Source organism: Alligator mississippiensis, chromosome 3, assembly GCF_030867095.1.
Source record: "Alligator mississippiensis isolate rAllMis1 chromosome 3, rAllMis1, whole genome shotgun sequence".
In the NCBI taxonomy this organism is placed as follows: Eukaryota; Metazoa; Chordata; order Crocodylia; family Alligatoridae; genus Alligator; species Alligator mississippiensis.
In genome coordinates, this window is record NC_081826.1 from 104358955 (window position 1) to 104384171 (window position 25217).

The window sequence follows — 25217 nt, forward strand, 5'->3', positions numbered from 1 at the left end:
GTCTTGTGGTTTTATTTTTATCCTGAGAGTTAAACAGTCTGCCTCCAGCCCATCTCAAAATCATGCGAACCCAAGTGACTGTAATGACTGCTGGGAAAGTCTGCATGAGCTTGGGGCTCTATCAGATGGACAGCACCTACTAACTCTTAGGGCGTGTACGCATGACAAGATTTCTATGCAATAGTTTACCTGAATTTTACTTCACAGTAAAATTTACTTTGTAATAAGAAGCGAGTGGATGCACCACTTCTTCCAAACTAAGCGTACCATTACAATGTCTGGCCACTAGATGGCAGGGGAGTCAGTTTGCATTGAGCAAATGACTACTCCTAGATGTAATACACTAGAGAAGTAGACACACAAGTAGTAACTTCCCACAATAATAGTTATTACTTATTTTTCAAGGACTAACTTTAATCTGGATTCAAATGATATACTACTTTCTAAAGCTCCATTTCTACTATATAGTAAGGCCAATTAGCTATATAGCAAATATGTCATGTGCCAGCAACTTAAAGCAAGGAAGGAAAAGGATATTTTATTTTACCTGGGGAACTCAGTTTCATTTCACATCCACGGATATTGTCAATAGGCAACAAAAAGAGTTTCATACTGCCACCACTATAAAACGTTGATTGGGATAGCCACTGGTGAGGTTCAATACATGAAACTAGACTAAAAAGAACATGTTTTCCTTCTGCTTCACTCTTTCACGGAATTCAGCCCTAGTGTGAACAGATTTAGTTATACTGATATCAGAATTGAATTTGGTGCTTAATCTATTTCCCCCACCAAAAATATTATTGCTTAAAATACGGACTAGGAAAGTTTAAATCATAAACATAAATACTGTCCTGCTCCAGATAGGGACTGCATTGTATAGTAGATATACCAAACCTACCTTAAACAAGTTAACAAAGGAACCCAAAGCAGTCTGGGCATTCCACCAGGATGACCAGTGCAGGTCATTTTCCCTGTTTCTTGTTTAAAGTTGTATCAGGTATCTAAACTGTACTGCAGAATGCAGTGTAGACAGCCAGAGTTGGGCAGTTGATGGGAGACTTATGAATAGGTCAAGCTTGTATAAACAGATAATTCAAGAGAAGCCTATGATTGTGCAGTACTTTGGTTAGCTAATTCAGACATAAGGCAGCAGTGCATATTCTTATCCTGGGTTAGCGTGAGAAGTTTCTGTAGTTGACATAAATATCCTCTGTCTGCCTGGATGTGGAAGCTCCTTCTCTTTCTGAGTTTGGTGTGCTAACAAAATGGGATCTTCCATAACTGTTCATGGGCTAGAAGAACACAAAGAAGTTAAAGGGTTTCAACAATGAACTGCAAATGGCAGAGGTTCAGCAAAAGAGGACACTTTATTTCACTCAAAGGAAACTCACAATGGAGCTAAACTGCAAGTGCGCCTGTTAGTTGTGAGCGTCAACTGTTTTCAGTGCAACAAGAATAGGAATATCAGAAAAATATAGAAAAGCTGCTTTGGTAACAGTGGCTTGAGGCAAAGATTAGCATGTAAATAGCACTGAGCACAGATCTCATTTACAACAATAGAAGATAATGCAGTAGTGAAACTAAAATTAGAAAGAATAGAGACAGGAAGGGAAGTTGCAAAAATTTACCATGTTTAATAATCTTAACTTTTCAAATGTCCAGAGTTTTCTCAAAGCATCTAGAACTTTGAGTTTTAACTATTTCTCTTCCCAGGGGAATTGTTGGGTGCTAATTTATACTTGGGGAAAAATTAAAATGTATCACTTGAAACCTAAAGCCATTGCATTATTTTCCCAATTTACTTATTACATACTATGTTTAGTTTAAACCCCCAACTTGTTTCTCTTCTTTTTATCATGCATGGAAGTTGGCAGGATAATGAAGTGTAAATTGTAAAACCATAAAGGTTCCTTTCAGGAAAACACTTTTAATTTTGGAGGTTTACCTGAACTGTAGCCTGGCCTAATTTGAATTACACTAGCTTGAGTGTAAACTAGTTGAGAGTGGATTTAGGTTGGATATTAGGAAGAAATTTTTCACAGTAAGGGTGGCCAGGATCTGGAATGGGCTTCCAAGAGAGGTGGTGCTATCACCTAGCTTGGAGGTCTTCAAGAAGAGGCTAGATAGTCACCTGGCTGCGGTCTGACTCTACAATCTATGAATCTAATGTATTACCACACGGCTGGAACACTTGCAACAGGATTTTTTTCCAGGTCACTGCACTTAGTAGATGCCAGGCAGAGTATATACCACTTTTTTGTGCACCAGGAGTAGAATGCTACAGAAATAACATTTCCATAGTTTTTAGGCATCTAAGACACAAAGGGTGCATCCAAATGAGGACACACATGCAGTTTGTGGCCCCTCAGACTTGTTTGAGGGGCCACAAACTACATGTGGTGCGCATGCAAGCATTCACCATGCTCCTAATTTATAACGTAGTGCCAAAATTTGACACCGGGAGATCCCAGTGTTAAAAAAAAAAAGCCACGGGGAAAAAAAACTGCAACAACAGTATGTGCCACAACCAGATCCTGGCCATCTAGATTTACACTCTGGCTGCCACACAGATTCCATGCGACTGAACTGCTGCTACTGCTGCCTCAGGAGACCCCCCAGAACCTCTTGTCTAGATGCACCCCAAATGTCCTCCTGTTGTGCTTTGCATAATGACGCAAATCACATGTGAATTGCTAACTACCTTACACAGCTATAGTTCTGTCCAACCCAACTAAATTTGTTCCTATTGTGCATGCTCGGAAGCAATTTAGTGCTGGGTAAGATGCAGCTAAGTCCATTTACATTCCATTGTGATCCAACATTGCCATGGGTGCACAGAGGAACACTGACCACCCGCAGCACAGGGCAACAACCTGATCATAAGACAACAAACTAGGCTGGCCTGGAAGAACTTGCCTCCTGGGACACTGGTGGTTTCTCTCCCCTGGAAAATCTCTCCTGAAATTACCTTTCTCCTGTAACACCTCTCATAACACATTTGGTTAATCAAGAGAGTGGCATGGTTAAAGTCAAGGCTGATGATTCAATTGTTTTCAGCTCATTCTGCATATAACAAGCCAGAGCCTCCACCCACTAGCACTGATACAAGTCCATTGGACTAAATCCTTCCACTTGTTACAAAAATGCATCTATGTGCTGCCCATTGAAATGAAGAGTTGTTCTTCATTAGAAGCAGTTGCTCATTCCTGCAGGGCAAAGTCAGATTCACCTGTGGGCCTGCTCAAGTTGCGTGCTTGTACCCACTGAAAGTACAGGACAAAAATTTATCTGGACAGGCAAAATAGGATGCCTGCCTAATTCTGGTCATTGATCTCAGGAACTAGCCAGCAGCCACACTACAGAAGTCTTGTGGGTGAAACAGGATTCTGCCCTCAGGACCCCAGTTTCTGAGGAAGTGTTTATGTAGACATTATGCTAAAGGAGGGTTCAGGTTGATGAATTCCATGTATGGAGGGGCACTTAAGTCTTAGAGAAGGGTGAGATTCAAAACATGTCTATTTAAACCATAATATTTCCCTTTGGCATGCTCAGGTAGCTCCCTGCACAGCACGTTAGCTTTTGTGGATCATGTTCTTAAGTGAAAACATGTTTTCATGCATTATAGAGAGAGTTTAGGCAGAAAACTTGGAGCTGCTGATTCCATTAGGTGGACCGGCACTTGAAATCTAGGTGTTTCAAAGCTTGATGTTGAAACACTTAAGTTTCCTTTGTAGATTTGATTCTTAATTCATAAGGGAACTTAGGTACCTAACTGCTAGCTCAGGTACCCAATTCCAACATTTAGGTATCACTTAGCTCCTACAATTCTCCATTCATCTACTGCTTAAACCTGTAAGTGCCTAAGATTCTACTGATAAAATCTTTTTAAAAGATAGTTAAAAGGCAGTTAGCTCCATTCTTTATTTATAATCTGGTAGACCATCCCCACGTAACTACGGTAGATGCCCAGATAAATGGCTTTTACTGATTGTCCTGATTCTGTAGGATGTCCCAGATGTCTAAGCCTAGTTGCTCACATTACTTTGAAAATTGGTTCTCCCTTCCTCCCCTTTGCCCCATTTCAACTATCAAGCTGGCAAGAGAGTATCTCCCATCTAGACTAGGATCCAACCTCCTCCCTTGTTACACTGCTTCTCCTGAGACATGGAAATGAGAGAAGGGAAGTGCAAGGCAAAAGAAAGGGCCTGAACAAGAACAAGAAGCAATTAGAAATTAAAGGAGAAGCTGAAAAATGATCCAAATATATATGCCCTTCTCCACTGAAAACCACCTTCATTACCCCCTTTCTTGCTTGCTTGCTTGCCAGGCTTACCACTAGCAGTGTATGCAACACCAAATTTGACATCACCCATTGCCAACTGCTGAAGCTGTAATTTAAAACCCTTTGACTAGGCAGGGATCTCTGGATTTCATTTTTAAAAACTCTAGTTATCTTATAAATCATATCAGTGTTCCTAGGAATAACAACTGGTACTGCATTTCCTCATTTCCTGATGCCACTGAAAATAACAGTTAAATAGGGTCAGATTCTGACTTTGGAGCACATTTACATTGGTTGGCTGACTTTATTGGAATTAAAGTCTGGAACACACCAGGTGAGGATCTGACCAAAGTGGTAAGTGGTGGCAGGGAGGGAGGGAAATGAGTAAATATCAGTACTTGGCAAATGGAGCTCCCAAAGGCTAAATCTGTGACACGTGAGTTTTCAAAACATAAAACTTCTTCATAAATATAGGGCTATTATCACTTCATTCCAGGGTCAAGTTGTAGTAAAACTGCTACTTATACAGGGGTGTTTCAGAAAGTAATGGCAATTTTGAAGTAAAACTTGTGTGCCATGAGGAAGAAATGACAAAGCAGCAGTGAACACTATGGCAGCACTGTCAACTGCACTTATTATTTACAGCCATGTAGGCTAAGAACAGACATTCAAAAAGCCCATGCCTGAATTCATTAAATCTTTGCAGGCTAGCCTAACCTGTGTAGATTGAATTGAGAAGCAAGGAAACAGACATTCACTTTTGATTCTGGAAATGCAGCCACATGCCTGCAGTGGCTCAGGCTAGAAGCTGGGGGGCACTAGAGCAAGCCCTCCCTTCCCTTTGGCAGTGGCTGGAAGGCTAAAAGGAAGCTGAGCTGGGCAGGGAAGGAGGGCATGGCCAGGTCCCAGCAGGCCTCTGAGTATGATGGGAGAGGGGTATAAACCCCCATCCTGGCCTGCAGGGACCCCAGCTGGGATGTGCCTAGAGGAGGAAGGGGGAAGCCCCTAAGCTGCCCTTCAGGGCCCCCGAATCTGAAGTGAATACTAGCCGCTTCACACAGGCCTATCAGCCAGCCCTCACTGCTCTGGCTAGACAGCAGAGGGGCAGGGCCAATCCTGCTCTGCTCAAGCAGACAGCACAGCCCAGTCCAGGATTGCCAAGCACATTGGTATACTGAGGGACTGTGATTTAACTTGAACCAGGAAGGGGTTTGGGACAGAACTTCCATAGACCGGTTTGACCTAAATCACTTAAGTCTGATACTGCATTCAACCAGGTTTATCTTAAACTAGTTTTGGCCAGTTTGAAACTGGCTTGTGTGCACTAAACTTCTTTTCTGTTACAGGTTTAAACCAGTTCCTGATCATTTAAACCGGTTCATGTGTAACTTCTGTCACTAGCCATAAAGAAGTGATGTGGCCCAGTAAATGATCTTTGCACCCAAAATGATTTTATTTTGAAATTGCCATTACATTCTGAAACAGCTCCCTAAAAAATGTGGCTATTTCAAATCATTTTCAGGGAATATATGAAGTGAAAAGTGAAAAAAAAACACTCTGCATTTTCAATACATGTTGTATTTCCAAAGTTGCTCCCATCTTAGGGCAATTGCTAGTTCCACAATAGTAATCTAAATCTGCCTGCAGAGGGGAAGAAAGCCACTACAGCTCACCTTCTAAGAAGATGGGAGGCTTCCAAGTTGATTTAACTCAGCCCTGAACCATCCCTGCTTTATCTTACTGCTTGTTTTTAACCTCTGCTTCCAGTCAATGCTCAGTATAAAGGGAAGCTCTGAAAACGTCTCAAGAAAATTAAGAGCAACTGAATTACAAGAAATTATTATGGTCAAACTACTTGTCTGACACGTGGTAACATTTTCTCACCTTTTTTACATATGGATGCTTAACGGAAACAACGATAAAAACTACCAGTGCTCCATGTATCACACCAATTTGCAAATAAAAAGAGACTTAGCCCCCTGACACCTTGATTTTGCATATGCAGTAAAGAACACTAAAAGCAAAAAGAAAATTATGAAGAAATGTCACAAATACTAGAGTTTGGTCGATGTTTAACTTGGATATGGAAAGTAGGTGTAAAAGATACATACACAGTACAAAAAAGAAAGATATTGGGAAAATTCAATTAAAAGCAAGTAATTCTCTAATCGGTCTTACCCTGTTCTGAGTGGAGTAAAAAGTCTTTGACATGGTCATGATCCTTCTCCTCTTCTTTCTGGTGATACACATTCAACAAGTATATTATAGAGGAACTACATGGTTTTGGTACAGTTACTAGCATGTGCATTGAAATAGCTTAACAACCTGAACTTTTAGAAAAAGGCCAAATGTCTGGAACACAGCTTGGTGACATAATTAATGCTTCCCAGATCTTGTAGCAAACAGAACACAAAAAAGTGATGTGGCATCACATCCAGCCACCTTTGACTCTCCAGTCCAAATGACCAAGAACCCATCTACAGCTGGAGTTACTAGAAGTAGACTTCAATAAGATCCTGAAGCAGGGCTCATGTTCCCTCCTCTGAATCTAAAGGAAGACACCTCAACCAATTTGTTACTGTGGCTCTTCTAGCACAATAGAGACATTAAATTATCAGTACACAAATAATAACTATACAGCCTTAAATAGCCATTAAACATATAATGGTGGGCTGGCTTACTTTCCTAACAAACCAAAGAAAACAACAAATTACAGTCTCTCCTGGTGCCTCTGAAATCCTGCCTTTGTATGTCTGTCTTACATATAAAATATAAGTTACTTGGGGGCCGAGATTGGCTTTGGCTCCTACAGGGCTCAGCATTGCTGGTGTACAGCACATAGTAAGTCCATATATAAAATATCCTTTTTCACAGAAATGCAAAACTGTTTGCCAGGATATAATGATAACCTCTTTCTTAAAATGATTTAAGCCATTGGGGAAAGTGGGGCAGAATTACTTTTTTTTTCATTTGTCACTTTCACAAAAACTAACATCAAATTCAAGTCCAGCTTCTTTCACTCATTTTGGCCAGGGATACTGTAAATTTGGAGCAATACTCTAGACCAGTTAGCCACTCACAGAGGGACTGACAAATTTAGAACCGAGTCCCTTATCATATCATTCCAAAGCAATGGCATGACTAGGATGCCAACGTGGAGGACAGGAGGACTGGAAAAATTGGCTGCTATTGCAGCCAGTGCAGCCACAACTAGAAGCTACCATGTGCATAACAGCTGCCCCTGGTGGCTGGCCACATTGCTATACTTCTGTTCCAAAATGTTCCAGTTGAGGTTTATTTCACTAAGCATTTAATAAAAGTAGAGCTTATTTTAAAATTTTAAAATGGAGTAAATGTTGCATTTCCCCCCACTGTTTTCAACCAGATGAAGAACTGAGCAGAATTGTCAAAGCGTGGAATTTTGAAAAAGATGGAATTTTCTAAACCCACTTTTAGGGGTTTGTTTTTTTTTTAAATCAACTCTACAGTGGATGCTAAAGCATTAGCAGTTGTGACAACAGGAAAATAGCCAATATGGGTCTGTGATACTTTGGAGCTACCCGCTACAATGAGGACTTGGATCTGTTACTCTACTTACTTTCTGTGGTAAACAACGGTGCTGATGATGATGATCAGGAGAATTATCAGTAGTAGGAATGCAGCAGCAGCCCCTCCAGCAATGAAAAAAATACTCTGAGGATGAGCCAGACCTTCTAGAAGATGATGATATAATATTAAAATTTTGGAGACACAGTAAGAATACACCACATCACATCACATTAAAATTCTACTCAAGAGCTATCTACATCTAAACAAAAGTAATTTGGGCAAAAGAGGAAATGAGAGTGGACTGTCCTTCCTTCTGTTCACACCTTCACAGACATGTATTTTCTATTTACATGGTAGTTCTTGGAAGAAATTAGACAATACTAGGTAAGAAAGCACAATACAGAGATATGAGATAAACAAGACATACTTTATTTTCTTCCCTAAGAAACCACAGTATAACATATGCTAATGTCTTGATATAGAGATAATAAAAATACTGGCCAATTAGTGCATGCCTGTCTCTGGGCGGATGGTGAAAAAGGAGTCCAGGCTGTGCTGCCACAATAAGGATCAGGCCCCTTGCAGCTCCCCCACCATCTGCCCCTGGCACACCAACATCTTTCAAGTAAAGGTTGTGGGGGTTTTGGCTCTCTGCCCTAAAATGTTGTCAACCCCTGTTCTAGTCTTTAACAGAAAAAAAGAAAAAGTTCTGATAACTGTAACCAAGGAAGAAGGAGCTATATTTACGCTTGGCTGCACACTGCTTGATGTGTTTACATTTTGTTCTCGAAAAAAAAAGTGAATTCCTTGAACTGTAGTCAAAGTCCAAGAAAGCATCCCTGACAAAGATGACTTAAGAACCAGATTTGTGCTATCCCAAGTGTGGGACTCCTCTGTTTGTTGATCTATCTACATAGCTACATTCATTTGAGCATCGCAAATATTAAGATGTGCTCTCAACACTGCTATCACATGGGAAGCGTGCTCTTATTTTGCCAACAAAAAAGCAAACTACTGGAATTAGGAAAGCAACTTGCCTGAGGTCACTTACTCTGTGGGGGAGCCAAGATGTGAATTTAGTTTTGATGAAGGGACACGCACCCTTTGGTGAGTATATGGAAACTGAATAGCGTGTGGGCTAAATAGTTATTTTGAGTAGATTTTTAACAAATCCTAATACTAAGATTAATAAGAGCAGAAAAAGGCGTGCATTAAACCACAAACATTTTAGTCAGCCTTTGTGCAACCCACCATAAGCACTGCTTCCTGTTCCTCAGAGCAGCAGCAGCATGCATACCCAGCTGCACTAGCAGCAAATACTTACCCTAGCCAGCTACTCGCACCACCTTGCAGCAGATCTTAAGTTTCACAGTGTGCTCATGACTCACCAAGCCCCACAGCCCACCAAGTCTTGGGAGTCATTCTCTCTAGCTATTTACATAAGAAAATGTTCCTTACACTTTCTTCCACTGCTTTTCCCTTACATTATGTGAGTGGTAGGATACAGCCTAAAGCAGCAACATTCAAAATAAAGATGCTGTTTTCAGTATTGCTGTTGCTGTTTTCAATATTGATAGGAAGCAAGAAGTGTAAATAACAAGGAGAAGGGAGGTCCCTGGTGAGAAAAGCCAGCTCTAAACAGTTAAAAATGGGAAATTATCTCCAGCTGTATGATACAGGCAACCCCCCCCATATAATGCTGTTTCACTTAGCACTATTTCGCTATAACGCTCATTTGAAATTGATACCTGATTTCACTTAGTGCTCAGCTAGTCTCGTTATAATGCTCGCGGTAGGTCATTAAAAACAATTGCAGTCACCATCTTGGATCATCAAATACTTTTGATTTCGCTTAACACTTGTCTTGCTGAACACTTGGTTTTTCAGGAACCAATTAAGAGCGCTAAGTGGGGCTTGCCTATATATAAAATTCAATGAATTGGTGGTTCTCAAACATTGGTTCAAGGACTCTGGCTGGTCAGAATGAGCTTCTTGTTCCCATCTGGTTGTTAAACTGCATTCAAAGACAGCTAACTGCTTTTCTAACATTATTTTTCCATGCTGGCAATTATCTTGCCAGAGACATTATATAACTTAAAATAGGAGGGAAGCAACCCATGAGAACACACCTTTATAAAGATCCAATCCATGCTATTAAAGACTTTTAAAATCCTTGCTAGGCATCATTTTGTTGTTACTATCTATAATTTTTATTGCAGAGCCTAGAGGACTAAAGAGCAGGGCTGTGTAAATTCCCTTTGAGGATCAGGCCTGAGAGATTGGAGACAGGTGGTGTTCTGTTCTTGTCTTTGATAGATTTTCAGTGTGCACTCATTCTGGTGTGCAGTTTTTGCTTGGTGTCTCCACGTACTTTCCATCAGGGCACTTGGTGCCCTGATGGAGATATGTATTGTATTGTGAAGATATCTCCATACTGGAGATACTGTTGGCAGGTTTTGCATGTCTTGTCATGACATGGCCTGGATCCATTCAGTGTTTTGGGCTATAGAAAGTTAGCTTCTGGTGATGAGGTTAATGAGGTTTGTGAGGCATGTTTGAATTTACAAACCACTTTTCACAGACAAGCCTATGAACTGCACTTCATCAACCTCCTCGGTACAGAAACTCATGGACTTAATATAGACATTGGAATTATGACACACTACAACTTGCTGGACATCTGACTCCCCAGGCACCTCTCCTCTTTTACCTGCACTTCTATATCCCCCTTCTCCCCAGCCTGTCCCTCACCCCCTGACACCTCCATTTACATTTTCACTGACTGGCTTTCTTACCTGAATTGCATTGCCAGCCTCTGGCATCTTTACTATGCCTTCCATCCAGGAACAGCACACACACAAACTGCAGGTGCTTCCTCAGCCTGATGAAGGGTTTTTCAACGCACAAGCTTGCTAAGATATATTTCTCTAACTATTCAGTTGCTCTACTAAAAGATACCAGATTAGATTGACCCAAAGAACCTTGTCTGCCAGTGCCATGTCCTTAGACCAACACCCCTAGCACCTGTCCCCCGTCAGCTGACCAGAAGGACACAGGGCCCTGGGCACATCTAAACCCCAGGGCTGGGGCTGGCAGGGAGAGTACTCTGTCAGCTGCTGGAGAAGAAGCTCCTGCAGGAAAGGAAAGAAAGGCTCTGTGATAGTTTGGCTGCCTGAAATGCTGCTGGTGCTACTGTGCTGCTTACTAAGTTATTACCTGTTGTTATTTAAAGTGGTGGACTGAGCTGAGGGCTGTAGGGGAAGGGCATACTACTGTGTTGTGTAGAGGCCCCAGCGCCAGTGAGGGCACACCTTAACACACACACAGTCACACGTCATGAGTTCTGCTTGTCAGCAGCTTGAGGTGCAGTTTCCCAGAAACCCCTGCATCTATCTCTTTGAAACCTGGCAGGCTTTATGACCTCAGTAAGGGCTACCATGGCTTCAGTTTTCACCCTGCTGCACCTCAACACACACACGTAACATGGGTTTTTCTTGTCAGCAGATTGAGGTGAAATTTCCCAGAAACCCCTGAACTTATCTCCTTGAAACTTGGCAAGCTTTGTGGCCTCAAAAGGGCTACCATCCCTGCTGTTTTCACCCCCCTTCCTCCATGCCTTCCCACTTACAAGTGACATGAGTTTTGCTTTCAAGAATTTAAGGTGCAATTTCCCAGAAACCACTGCACCTAACTCCTTTGAAACTTGGCAAGCTTCATGCCCTCAGAAGATGCTACTGTCTCTGCTATTTTCATCTAAATCTGCCAAAAAATGACAACATTATGGGCAGTTTTGTGCTTCCCCATTATAACCTATGGGCAAAACCTTGAAACAGCAAAACAGTTTCCACTAAACGAAACGGAACAGTAGATCAAAACTAAATGAAACTCAAAATGAAACACTGTCCCATCAAAATGGTGAAATGGAAGTTGAAATGAAATGGTGCTGTTTCTCACAGCCCTACTAAAGAGAGGCTGTTTCGCGCAGCCCTACAAACTGAGGCACCATTGTGCTGAGCATTGTAAAGACACAAAACAATTGGTGTAGGGTATTCATGGAGTTCCCAGGGCAGGAGGGGGGACCATTCTGCTTACCCCACTTGTTCCTCACCTCTAGATATGCTGTAGTTCAGGTTGCTCTGCCCAGCTCCTGTGGCCAGGCAGAGGCAGTGCAGAGAAAGGTTCTGGTTGGCAGGGTGCGAGGTGAAGAAGGGAGGATGGGAGCACCATTCTTCTAGATCCATTCACTGCCTCTGCCTACCAGATACACTGATTAGTTCAGCACAGCCTTGCCTGGTTCATACGGCCAGGTAGGGGAAGCAGAGCATCCCCTGCCATGGGCCATGGCAAAAAATCCTGGCATGGGAGGGATCCTTCATAGTTGGCAGCCAGGGTGGATGCCCCTATCACCCTGCCCTAATTACACTCCTGCACAAAGGGCATGTCTGCCTACCTCATGGTAGGGAACATCACTATGAAAGTGCACCCCACTGACTCCCGCCTACTCTACATCACTGTACAGTGACATGATGTCACTCAGTTACCTTCTGAATGTTACCATGAGTTAACCAGAGACTAAGACTGTGGTAGGGTCAGACCAGGCCATCAACCATAAAGCAACCACATGTCAGTTTTTCAGTCACTTCAAAGAGTATAACACTGGTTTTCAAACTTAATACGTGGACCCCTAAAAATTTTGAATGGAGATAGACCCCTTTGAATTGTAAGTACAAGTATTCACATACTATTGATTGATCATAGTTATCCTTTGCAGACCCCTTAGACATAATCTCTTGACCCCCAGGGGTCCATAGACCACAGGTTGAAGACCACTGGAATATAAATAATGGAGCAGGTGGGCTTCATTAGAACAGATCTTCCTAGCACTGTTGTAGATGAGGTAGACACACCCGAAGTGACAATCCCTGCTTTAAAGAACTTAGAATCATAGAATCATTGAAAAATTAGGATTGGAAGGGACCTCAGGAGGTCATCTAGTACAACTCCCTGGTCAAAGCAGGACCATCCCCAGCTAATTATCCCAGCCAAGTCTTTGTCTAGCCAGGTCTTAACAACCTCCAAGGATGAAGATCCTACCACCTCCCTGGGTAACTTGTTCCAGTGCTTCACCACTCTCCTGGTGAGAAAGTTTTTCCTAATATCTAACCTAAACTTCCCTTGCTGCATCTTGAGACCATTGCTCCTTGTTCTGACATCTGCAACCACTGAGAACAGTCTAGCTCCATTCTCTTTGGAAACACCTGTCAGGTAGTTAAAGGCTACTATCAAATCCCCTCGATCTTCTTTTCTTCAGACGAAGTAAGCCCAGTTCCCTCCGCCTCTCCTCATAAGTCATCTGCCCCAGCCCCCTAACCATTTTCATTCCCCTAAACTTATAGTATAAATAGACAAGAAGCAGACTGGGAGGTATTAGAAAGAGAATGGCATGGAGGGCTGGGGGGGGAGGGCAAAGAATACTACTAGTAATAATAATAATAATACAAGTCTATTTTTGCATGGATTAGCTAAATGCATGATTCATAGGAATAATAAGCTAATCAGTATCAGTAATGACAGTAATCACAACTTGCCACCTGCTCAGCCATTACCAGATGGCTGTGTTATCTTGACATCAGGGCAGAGGTGAATCCTAAGGAGAAATCTGAAGGAAGCTAAAGTAGCATTTTACTTACTTCCCTGAACAGCAGTTGAAATTGTTTTCTCTAACTTCTCTTCAACACTAATGTTCATAAGGGAACATTCAAAACTCATGGTCATGGGGCACAGACTGATTACATAAGAATTCCAAGACTGAATTTCAATACTATTTTACTGAAAATAAAAAAAACCCTCAAAAGTTTGTATGGCTAAAGGGAGGTGGGATGCTGCAGAGTGCTCAGAGGTTATAGGAAACATTTGTATTGTAAGAACGTACACAAGGCTCATGGCTTTGTGCATTGAATGTGATTTTACTTGTCATACTAATGAGAAAGCTACCACAGCCTAGTTTTTAAAAAAATGTGTCTGATGTGTCTAATGTGTCTGATACATTGTAAGGGTTTTTTTTAAGTATATAATAGGTAGTTACAGAAACAAAAGCAACCAAAAACAAAAAATTCCTTGTAAACAGCAAGTAGAAACATGTAAATATTTTAGCTGCTTTGCTAAAACTGATCATTTGAATACTATTAGAGTGGTATGTGCAATTTAATTAGGTACAGGTAAAAAACAGAGTAAGGTCAATATGTCTAAGCTGAGTCCATCTCATCAAGGTAGATTCAAATACAAAATGGACTCTGAAACACTCAAATCCGTGGGAACTTCAGCTCCAGTGGTATCAGCCAGGATCACCTCTGACCAACATGAACTTGGATGCTGGAATTACCAGCTGTCCAGTCAAATTTAGATTAAAAAAAGCTGAAGATTTAGCTATAGAAACAGCAATGCCTCACAGCCCTTTTGACTTTCCTCATTTGAAGTGAATGATGCCCTCCTGCTGTTTTTGTTTGCTTAAATATACCAAGCCCAACTGTAACTACTAACCTTAAGATTTAAGATTTCACAGAAAGAATGTCTACAAGTCAGAGTCTTGTCACTCAAAGAAGATAGGCCTATGGGAAATTATTAAGTCTGTTATAAAGATTGGGCCAATTTCCCTCTAGTGTTGTCTGCACCACTCCTTCCTCCCTCCCCTCAAAAAAATCTTCATTGTATTGATGTTTTCTTCTGCAAATTTCATGGGTGAAGGCTTTCAACCTTCCGGGGTTTTGAGGAGGGAACAGGCCAAACAGTTACAGTGCATTGAGGCCTAACAAGAGATTTGAACTCCACTATACAGAGCTTGATGTAGCTTGTTACATACTTTGCTGGAATGGTGTCTACAGTATGCTAAGCACATGCTACTGGAAAAGCTCTGTACATGAAGGAAGGAAAGAAAGAATATTTATTCATGCAGAAAGGTGGTTTGTTAACTCGTAAGCTTTTACAGACAAACATGCACATCGGCGCACACACATACACACGCACATTAATATGTAGCATAACTCTCTGAATGAATTAGTCTCTAAGGCTAGCTACAGAAATTACATGTAAACTGGTGTAAGTGATTGAAATAAAATCTGTAACCCAACAGAACTTCGGTGCACATAAATCTCTTTCAAAATGGCCAAAACCAGTTTCAGATAAACCTGGAGGGATGTAGTATCAGAATTAACTAATTTAGGTTAAATCAATTTATTGAACTTCTGTCCCAGATCCCCTCCAGATTCAAGTTAACTCACCATCCCCCAGCATCCAAGGATGCTTTGAACCTCCCCAACAACCCACCCTCACAGGGTGGGTGGGCTACCCTTGACCCAAGCCGTCTGCTCCCGCTGGGCAGGAAGGTGTGCTCTGATGCTACCCAGCTTCTGGCCTGAGCCACTGCAGACGTGTGGCTACATTTTCAGAATCAAAAGTGAATGCGTGTTCACTTGCTTATTGGTTCAATCTATACAGCGTAGACTAACCTGTAAAGATTGAATTAATCCAGCCTCTGGCTATTTGTCTGTCTATACTCAGCCTCAGGTGCCACCTTGCCTTGCCTTCTGCCTAAGATACTTAAGTGAAGGATAGGAGATAATTTCTCATATTTCCTACCTCTATTCTCTTATCCTCCTCCAAGAGCCTTGCCTGTTCTTCTTTCCCTTTGCATGCTACAGAAAAAAGTCTCCTAGTATTAATTCCAGCAGAAGAGCCACAGGATAGTCTTCACTGATCAGGCAACAATCCTCCTTGTCCACCTTCAGCTCAAAGCTGGCTTTGTCCCACCCACCCCCATTGTTACTATGATCATCTCCTGATTTCCCTTCTCTCCCTGCCACTGCTTCCAGTGAGGATTTAGCAGCAGGAAAAGGTGGACAACTGGGCATGCTTTGTGGAGAGGGAAGAGTTGTGATCCTAAGTGAGTACAGTGACACAGGAGGGACTGGTTGTGCCCAGTTGCCATGGCACAACCCATTTTCTCCTCAATCCTCCCCTCCCAAACAACCTGAACTACCTGGAGTCCTGACAACTTAAAATACCTCAAGGACAGCCAGAAGCAAAGGCTTTAAAGGATCTTCTTAGATGGCTGGTAGCTTAGAAAGATTGTGCTTGCTATTGACAGCTAAAGGAAATGTGACTCCTTTCATCAAGGGACAGAGCTGCTATGCTGGGACGTGATAGTTTCTGATTCAAGTATTGTGCCTACTGCAACTGGAATCCCCATTCTATACAATATGATCTAGTCAAATATTTTAAATGACTACACATATGAATACAAATGAATGAATAGCTGGGGGACTGGGGTGGCACAGGTGCTAAGGTTAGCAAACTAAAAGTTGTAAGTTTGAGGCCATAGCAGAAGTGCTCATGGTGCAACCCTGTCAATTAATCTACAGATTCTGCTAAATACCTCATTACAAGGGCATGAAAAAGGAAAGGAGGTATCTAGTCATCTTATGAATAATGGCCATAAATTTTTTGAGAGTAGGTTCAGGCTGGACATTAGAAGGCACTACCTCCCAGTCAGGGCAGCTAGGATTTGGAACCAACTTCCAAGGGAAGTGGTGTTGGCGCCTACCTCGGGGGTAGGAGTGCTGAGGCAATCAATTAACTTGCTGGCTCATTATAATCTACTTGATCCCTGCTAATCTCAGTTCATTCCACCAGTATTAACAACTTTCTTTTTTTAATGGTCTTGGTGATTCATTAATCAATTTATCCCTTCTTCTACAATTTTGCTATCTGTTTAACAGTTCTCGTAATATCCAGCTTTGAGTTCACAGTCCTGCAGACTGTTTTTAGCTCTTGGTAAAACCTTAACTCAGGTATGGTAGTATTAATTCAGGTGAACGTTAACTCTTGTGTGAAAATGACTGACAATGAGCTGTTGGATAGACTGGCAAGATGCTCGAGAAAACTAAATTTTGCTTTACAAATCTGAATAAGAGATGCACATTTTAACTACAATGACTATATAAATAAAAATAATTTATTTTGATGATTTTTGCCTACTTTGTTGGGTCTTTTAAACTTTTTAAAAACTTTTAACCTAGCAAATCAATGCATATTAAAGTTATATTTGTTTTTGCTTTGATTTTAAACAGATTAATCTAGTGCTAGGCCGTTATATTAATAAGGCTTCTACTAGTTTCTCTAACTGGAGAAAAATATGAGTTGTGTTATATGTGATTTTGCACCACACCACCTGCATCCCCCTTTTCAAAATCCTAGGTCTGCCCATGCCCACAGTCACTTTCAAAACAAGGTGTATGATTACAGACTATATAAAAAAAAAATCAGATAAAGCATCTTGTGTTGGCATTTTAACTAATATGGGTTAAAGACCTGAATCAGCATTCCTACAGATGAAACTTGGTCCTACAGAATAATATTCAGTTGCCAGATCACTGGGTGCATCTACACATGCACTTTAATGCATAGTAGACTATTTTACTGTGCATTAACATGCCACATAAAAAAGTGTGACATTACTCGAATGCACAGTAAAATAGTCTACTGTACATTAAGCGTCACCAAAAAGCATGCAAATATACTACTATGCATTAGCACAGCCTAATGTGCATTAATTTAGTACCTCACATTGGAGGTAGTAAATTTAATTCACATTAGAAAAGGCACATTAATGCACGTGTAGACATGCCCCCTGTAAGGCACGGGAAAAAAAAAGAATACTCTGAAGCCCACTAACCACAACTAATGTGGCTTATTTAGATAAGGGATAGACATTACACATAAACTAGTTTAAGTGATCAGAAACTGGTTTAAACCTGTAACAGAACAGTTGTTCAATGCACATAAACTAGTTTGAAAATGGCTGAAACCGGTTTGAGGTATACCTGGTTGAATTTAGTATCAGACTTAACTGATTTGGGTCAAACCGGTTTATGCAACGTCTTTCTAAGACCCCTTGCTGGTTTTAAGATAAACCAGAGTCCTCCAGCATCCCAGCATGCTGTCTGGGCTGGGCAGAACTCTCTGCTCCACAACAGGGATGCTCCCCCACCCTTGCTCCCTAACTGCAGCTCCAGAGACTGTGGGCTGTTTCCCACCTCCCCTGACAACTCCCTGCTAAGCAGGAGTTCCCCCCTTCCCTCTGACTTGCTGAGGAGATGTCTGTGTATTAGCTAGCAGACCACATGCTGGCTATGGTTGTGATGAATCCACAGATAAAATCAATAGGCAGAATCAACAAGTAGCTGGTAATGTCCCTCTGTTGTTTTCTTAATTGGGTGATAAACACTGTTATCAATTCCCTGGTGAGCTAATCAGAGCTCCTGTGGGAGCTCGGCCCTGCCCAGCTCAACTCCATGCTGTGGAAGAGAGAGCTGCTCTAGCACCCCCAGGCTTCTAGCCTGAGCCACTGCAGGCATGTGCCTGTATTTCTGGGATGTCTGTCCAGTTACAAAACTGATTTAGCCTAGCCAGGTTAGACTAACCTGCAAAGACTGAATCTATTCAGGCTCAGGCTTTTTGACTGTCTGTCCCTAGCCTTATTGATGATGATAATGGTTATGCAGGCTTCTCTGACAACAGATTCAACCTACTCTACTTCTTCCTCTGTGTTGTGACAACAATCTGCCTGTCAGTTCCCATCTTGTAAGCATTTGTGAGTACAGAAAGTCATTCGTATATTCTGTAGAGCACCTAGTACAATTGGGATTCCAAGCATTACACAAATCAGTCACTAAATAACAGTCACTAAATCGTTTTCTTGACTGGGACTTATGACCTTATTTTTACTCATGTTGAAAAATGTCCATCTTAATGACAAACCTGCATAAATACTGAAAGATTTCTTGAAACATGTATACATATATATACTTCCTTACCGCTCTTGTCCACTTCCTTTTTTTGCCCATATCTCTTTTGTGATATTTCTGTTTTCAGAAAAAGAAGTACATTTAGAAAAATGTAAGCTCGACTTTTCTAGAGTACATATATGCATATTCTAGATCTGCATATATAGTTTCAAGTATCAATCATGTTAATTCATCCTATATCCATTTATCTGCTTTTGCTTCAGTCATATTCAAAATTTTGCCATATTCAAAATTCTCAGATTTCTCTCCTACAGTATCTTACCATTGTTAAACTCAGCCTCTTCAACACGCTGTTTCAAATCTCCCTCAAGTCCCCTCAGTAAAATCACTTCTCTGTCACTTGATAATTCTATTGTCCAATGTCCAACACTCAAAAACTCAGACTCTTCACTCTGCTTATCCTAATACCCAGTTCCACTACAGAACCTCTTGAGTTTTTAATCCATTCCAAGATTGGGAAGAAATGGTAAGGGTTTGATAGTGATTCCAAGCTAGGTATTACTTGGCTCAAGCACCTCAAATGAAAGGCAAGCTAAATATGGTAACTGAACAGATATGAAAAGGAAAAAACACAAAGTAATATATCAATTTCTGTCACCATTTACAATGACTTATTTGTCTTGGCATATTCAAGACACAGATGTTAAGCCATGCCAGAGGAACTTGGTTTGAGCTGGGTGGAGGATTTCATTGGCTTCCCACATCTAACAGAATGTTGACATAGACGTGACCCTGGGTCTTTCTCTCCTTCCCAGTTAATATTTCACCTTATACACTCAGGGAATTAATTTATTGCATGCTACATAGTACTTCTGAACAATGAAAATGAATGGCTGGAAATATTTCTCAATAAAAAGGCTCCCTTAGCTGTTATAAACATTGCAGGATGTTGCCTGCTATATTGTAATGGGAGTTTTTGAGAGTGAAAGAATTCAGAGCTCTCTAAATTACATGGTGATGTAGCACTGTCCAGAATCACTCAAGTTTTCCCCACTATTGAACAACAGTTATTGAACTAGAAATCAAATATGTGGTGACATTGTAAAATCTTCCAGGAATGTATTGGATTTTATATCAATAAAAGGTTAATAATCAATTCTAGTTTGAAAAGAGGAGCTTTGACAGATGGAAAGCAGGCCTTTTTAGGTATTCGGGGTTCTGTTTCTTTAATTTGTTTCCTATGAGTCCTGCTCACAAATCAAGGGGAATTTTTAAAAAACTTAATTGCAGTGATATCTTTTTGATTATTTTTGTCTTGGAAAGTGTCTAAAATCATACGTCAGAAGAAATCCAAGTTTGCAATCTTTTCTCCTTTCTCACTCCTTCCCTCATGAGTATTGTATTTTCCTGAATCCAAGATTACTTTGAATTTAAAATACCCCCCAATTATATTCCATACATGAAAAATAATACATTTACTATAGTTTTCCATGTATAGAATCGAATTAGTGGAAGCTCATCTTAAATTTGTCCCCCTCCATTGCTATGGTGGGGAAAGCAGTGATGATGGATGAGGAGCCAAACTCCTGCCCCTTGTCTCCCTATGCCTGCCCTCCTGCTGCCTGTCCCCATCATGCACCCCCCTGCCATCTGCCCCTCTGTGCTTGTGCCTGCCCCCTGCTCTCCACCCCTTGTCCCTCATGCTTATGCCCACCCCCACTCCATGCCTCCCCACCTCCTACCCCCTGTAGCTCGTCTCCCCACCCATTGCCCCCCACTCCTCCTGGCAGGCTGCCTCCCCCACACCCTGCCCCTCTGTGCCTACACCTGACCCCTGCCACCTGTCTCCTTGTGCCTGCTGCCCCCACTCCCTGTGCCCCTCTTAACTTCTGCTACAGGTCTGCATCTCTGGGACAGCCAGCAGCAGTGTGAGCCTGGCCCACCTCCAGTCCAGCCAGGAAGAAGCAGAGGCAACTTCTGCCTGGGTCATGGCTGGAGGGACCAAAGCAGAAGGTATAGAGGTAGTTAAAAGGAGGGGAGAAGGAGGTAGTGGGGGCAGGCTTCAAGGGGGAGCAGGGGATGGAGGAGGCGGGGAGCTGGGGTGGCAGACACAGGCACGGGTGGCAAGGAGTAGGGGGAAAGCTGTAGGTTCTCCCCCCAGCTTGCCCCCCTGGTCTCCCCCATGCTCCCCCTAGCCACATGCCCCCTACCCCATCAAACAAGATATTCCAGCTGGGGAAGACAGCTGCTGAGTTCTGGCTTAATCCCTAAATCCAGGGCCAAAGACGGAGCTCAGCTGCAGCCTGCCAGAGGTCAGTACTCAAATCCAAGACAAGGCTTTTATTCTCCATGCTGATTGAGAAAAAAAACCTTGTCTTGGATTTGAGTAAATATGGTAGTAGCCTCCTAAGCTTAGGATTTCACTGTGAAGTAACTAATTCTTCCCAGTTAATTTCCCTGTGTCTCTACTACCCAATAACCACCTCCTCAATTAAACATTCTGCAAAGCCTCAGACCTTGTGCCATATATCTACCACTATCACTGAAGGAAACTTGTTTAGTGCTAGAACATATGCCAAACCTCCAGGACACTCATTTGTGACAAAGAAAAAACAGTATCTTAAAAGGTACAGAACACTTGAACCTACAGGCAGGAGGGAAAATTTGGATGGTACAAGATAAATTATAGCTTTAAAACAAATCCAGTAGGAAGCCTTAGCTCATCCAAACCATATTTAAAGTAGAAATCAAAACTGCAGGAGAATTACTTAGAATGGACCATTAAGAGATCTATGAGGTGTCAGGATGAATGGAAAATACAATAAAATGCAAGTTAGTTTATATACACACAGGAGAATATCAAACTTTTCAGAATGGCTGGTTTTCCCCTCAGGAAGTAAGAGACTATTGAAAACCATCAGTGAGAAATAGTTCCTTATTCCCTCATGTACCGTTTTGAAGTTCATATGCATCTTTGTAGCAAGCTTTCTTACTGATGCAGTTAACAACCTGCACTCTGTTCCTCTGAGCTAGAAATCCAGCTAGTTTTCTGAGCATGCAAGAATTACATGAAAATTGGCTAGACCTTTAAAAAAAGAGAAATTTATATTTTGAATTTCTACTCTGCAGGTACTAGCTATATGCTGAAGCTGTGAAACAAGACCTTAAACCAGAGGTCTCCAGAGATGCAAAGCACTTCACATGCTGCCTGGGTAACTCAGTGCTTTAATATTGGAACATGGAACATTTTCTATTAGACTGCCAGGAAGAAGCCAGATCTGGTTGACAGCACAAAGAAATCTACTGGTGGCCCAAATGAAAAATATTGGGTGGTGATATTTTGGTGGTAACCATGTCCCAAAATGACCATCACAGCTGGTACAAAAGCCAAAGGACCAAACTCCCTTCTGACCCTACAAGGTATCCTGTAATGATCAGAGCTAGGCCACAGTGACCAGGAAGTATGTTAGAATCCATACTATTTCTAGCTGTGCTTTGACTGTTGCTAGAATAATGAGAGGGCTTTATCGCTGAAATTAAGGAGTGCTGCCAGTTTGGCACATTGCATTTAAAATTAAAGGCATTGGATTATATCTACTCAACCAGCCTTTTGGTAAGATAAATGAGCACATAAGGAAATGTCATAGGCAAGAAACATTCAGATGGCAAGAAAAAGACAGGTTACTTCAAAGTCATTTACTAGTTTTATACAAGCTAGATCTGGTTTAGAGTGGATACAATGTATATAGGTGATTAAAAATAGACATTTTAGTTTGAAAATAAGCAAGGTACACTTGGTAACCATAATAGATAGAGTTTATGTTACTATTAATGATGATGACACAAGGCATACTTCTGTATTTTCTAGCCTTATTTAGCAGGCTTTTAAAGTTTGTGCAGGCTAAAAATACAGGTTCACATTCAGAATCTTGACTCTTTAGCCTTGAAATACAGTTCTTGCTGAATGGCCCACCTCCAAATTAAACAAGCACTTCATTCAAACATGTTTTTCAAAACTAAGTTAGAAGTCCTATTCCATAATTTGCTGGCCACCTGTTCCACAATGATCTGGCTTTTAAGACCTTAGGTCTCAGTAAATTTAAGATTAGTCTCTATTTCAAATATTAAACATCCAGTCAATAATGAATATTTGGTTAGGTGGTTTGATATGCTTTATCTATGATGTCTTATCATTCATATCCTAATTGTATTTCAATATTAAAATTTCAAATAACATTAATTTAAATTAATTACCTTGAGTATTTGATTTTGATGGGGGAGGTTCCCAGAACCTTCCTTTATTCCCAGAACACTTCTAAAGGTCAACTTCCATCCCCAAACCAGTTCAGAGTTAGCCCAGGGTTGTAGATATCCCAGCCATTACCAGGTTGTGTTGTTTGTCACATTCTACTTCTTTCAAAGTAGTACAGGAGAAGCCCACTTGTTGGTTGCAAGTGTTCATGTGAGGATTAAATCGTTAACATCTCATACAATATGTGTGGGCATTACATTTAGGTTGACCTAACTAGGGCCTGGTTGATCTAAGTGATGATCTGTATAGACAGCTGGGGAAGTTAAATAAGGCAAAAAATGGCTGGCCTGATCTAAATTAGCTCACATGAAGTGGTGAACTAAGTTCGATAGGTAACAGGTTGGCTCAATCCACTGAACATCTGCACATGTCCAGAGCGTAGCCCTGCAGTCACCTACCCCAACTGTGCTCTTTCTAACCCCCTGACCAAGCTATTTTTAGTCCTCTTACCATACCCCCGTCCCCAAACAAACAACTCCCAATCCCCACCACCCCACCACCCCCGCCGACCTGCCAGCCTCTCCCCAATCCTGCCAAACTACCGGACCTGCCAACCCCCCTGTAGACCTTCCAGCCCCACTAATCCCACCCCACTTGAGTTACTTAGATTGGCTCCTGGTGTGGCTCCTGGCACCTGTGAACATATGCAAAAGACACTTGCGATCTACTATCACACTGCTTATTTTAAGCCACATGATCATAGATTGAGTGCACCAGACGCCTGCACAAACCCATAAAGTTCTCATTTGTAAAAAACATTTGCTGCTTTGCTTCCTCACTTACCACTCATGACATTAAAACTCATCACATCCATTTTGTTTCCTCCAGTAGCTACACAGCGGTAAATCCCAGAGTCAGAAGCTGTAAAGTTTTTAATGATAAGTGTGTTGTTCACATGAGGAGTGCAGTCTATCAGTGTACGCTGCTGGAAATTTGAACCAAAGGTTTTCTCTCCTGACCAGGAACAAAGGACAATGGTATCCATCCGATCTCTTTGAATCTTTTCCCACTTAACGTGCTGAACTGAACCTCCAAGGTTATAAAGACACATTAAGAGGAGATTTTCCCCCAGTCCAGTAACCAAAGGCTGGGGTTGTGGCATAGATGCATCAAAAACATCTGTAAAGAAGAAAAAAAAATTACTTATAATTGAGAAGTTTAATAGCCACAATCATTTCCAAGAAGTTGCACTGTCCACTGGTGAGATAAATTAAATGGTTTACAGGAAAAGGGTGTCAAGAGGCATCTTTTAAAAATGTAACACAGGACTGAACAACTTCTTAGAAGCTGGGGGCCACACACCATGGGGACCACAACAGTAGGAATCATAACTCCCTCCCCCCACCAGCTCAGCTGCAAGCTCCTCCAGCACCACATAGGTAGGTGACCCCCACATTGCTGCATGGCATAGATGGGCAAGAGCCCCCTACCGTAGGCTGTGGGCTCCCCTGGCACTACTGGTTGCAACGCACTGAGTCTCTCTGCCCTGCCCCGCACCCTGAGGAGAGAAGGCTCAGGCTGCAACAGTACCCAGAGTGATGAGAAAAACCCAGGGAAAAAGCTCTAACCCCTCATGGGCTGCATGTGGCCCACAGGCCACCAACTAGACAGCCCAAATTTAACATATTGAAAGGTAAAATGCATATACATATACATATGTGTTTATATACAAACATACACAACACTTGATCTTACAATGGTGCTGTGAGCTGGGTGAGGTTTTGTGTGCTACCCACTTCCTCATACTTCAACAAAACCTAAAAAACACAGCAACTTTATAGTTAAGGTCAAGGTGGCTCTTGGCTTCTAAAACTGTTTTCAGTACAGTAGTAATTTTATAAGATTAATAAAAAACTGACTGTTTTGGCCTCTTGGCACATTTGCTACAAAACCTCATTCCCCTATGAATTTCCAGGTCTTCATTCATAAGTTTTATCACAGAGCCTGCCTTTAATAACTAAAATTCTCCTGACCACAACTCAAACAAGTCAAAACAAAGATCAAAGATCCCCCTGATACCACCCACTCAAGAAAACCTGAAAAATAGCTAGAGAATTGATTGTGCAATTCATAGATTCATAGATTCATAGAGGTTAGGGTCGGAAGGGACCTCAATAGATCATCGAGTCCGACCCCCTGCATAAGCAGGAAAGAGTTCTGGGTCTAGATGATCCCAGCTAGATACTCATCTAACCTCCTCTTGAAGACCCTCAGGGTAGGGGAGAGCACCACCTCCCTTGGGAGCCCGTTCCAGACCTTGGCCACTCGA

The 25217-nt window shown here is 41.7% G+C and overlaps 1 non-coding gene across 1 annotated transcript; it reads right to left on the bottom strand.

Annotated features, from left to right (window-relative positions):
• Positions 1–9: 9 nt before the first annotated feature.
• Positions 10–7993, bottom strand: LOC102570818 (uncharacterized). The gene is made up of 3 exons (XR_009460784.1): positions 7884–7993; positions 6464–6521; positions 10–1295 (listed from the first exon to the last, which is right to left on the bottom strand). It is a non-coding gene; the product is annotated as an uncharacterized LOC102570818 (transcript).
• Between the last annotated feature and the right edge of the window lie 17224 nt (positions 7994–25217).